The sequence below is a fragment of the Carlito syrichta genome, unplaced genomic scaffold (genome assembly GCF_000164805.1).
Source record: "Carlito syrichta isolate Samal-C Ts95f unplaced genomic scaffold, Tarsius_syrichta-2.0.1 Scaffold312498, whole genome shotgun sequence".
NCBI lineage: Eukaryota > Metazoa > Chordata > Mammalia > Primates > Tarsiidae > Carlito > Carlito syrichta.
The window spans coordinates 1-1,041 of record NW_007256594.1 but is presented as its reverse complement, the minus strand read 5'-3'; positions in this window follow the sequence as shown (position 1 = coordinate 1,041).

The following is a 1,041-nucleotide window of genomic DNA, read 5'->3' as shown; positions in this document are numbered from 1 at the left end:
GCAATCTGAGACACTTATGGCCTCAGAATATATCCTGATCTCTTCCCATTCAGGGACTGGCCAGATGTCTCACAGTTTAGGAACATATAGTCTGAAGCAAGCTGGACACATCCTCTTGAAAAAAGACATATCATTGCACATTTTACCTCTTTCATTCCTGTAGTAGAAGGGTGGAAAGTGCTTGTGGAGTGTCTGGCAGGACCTACCAAGAAAGCACAAGTGAGGCTGGCCTCAGTGGCTCAGCCTGTAACCCCGTGCTTTGGGGGGCCGAGATGAGTGAATTGCCTAAGTCTGCAGGTTCGAGACCCACCTGGGCAACTTGGCGAGACCTTATCTCTACAACAAAAAAAATAGCCGAGCATAATAGTGCATGCCTGTAGTTCCAGCTACTTGGAATGCTGAGGCACAAGAATCGCCAGAGCCCAGCACGTCGAGGCTGCGGTGGCCCGGAGTGGTCACTGCACTCTAGGCTGGGCGACAGAGTGAAACTCCAACTCAAAAACAAACAAACAAAAAACCAAGAAGAAATTACATGTGTAGACCCCTGGAGTTCTGGAGCAAGGCTACACCTACTCAAGAATAAAAAAAAGACCCTGTGATGAGACTCAGACCACAGGAGAAATGGAGAGTCTGGACATGGGACAAAAATTGAGCAGGCTACACCTACTCAACAATAAAAAAAAGACCCTGTGATGAGATTCAGACCACAGGAGAAATGGAGAGTCTGGACATGGGATAAAAATAGAGCAGACCGTCAGAATTTCATACTATAATCTAGGGTCTATTAAATCCATGAAATCATTAGGTCAAGAAAACCCAGGAGCAATCCATCATAAAATGGAAATGGTGCATCCAGGATCGGGCAGGAACAAGTGACCCAGACCCTCCCATGAGAGGCCTGATTATCTCACAGTTTAGTTATTTTAGTACGGATATGAAAGCCAAAATGGACTTTGAAGAGCCAAATATCCAGCTCTGCCCTCTAAGATGACTCCCAACCAGGCTTGCTAATTAGTAAGACCCAAGGATATGTGATATTTA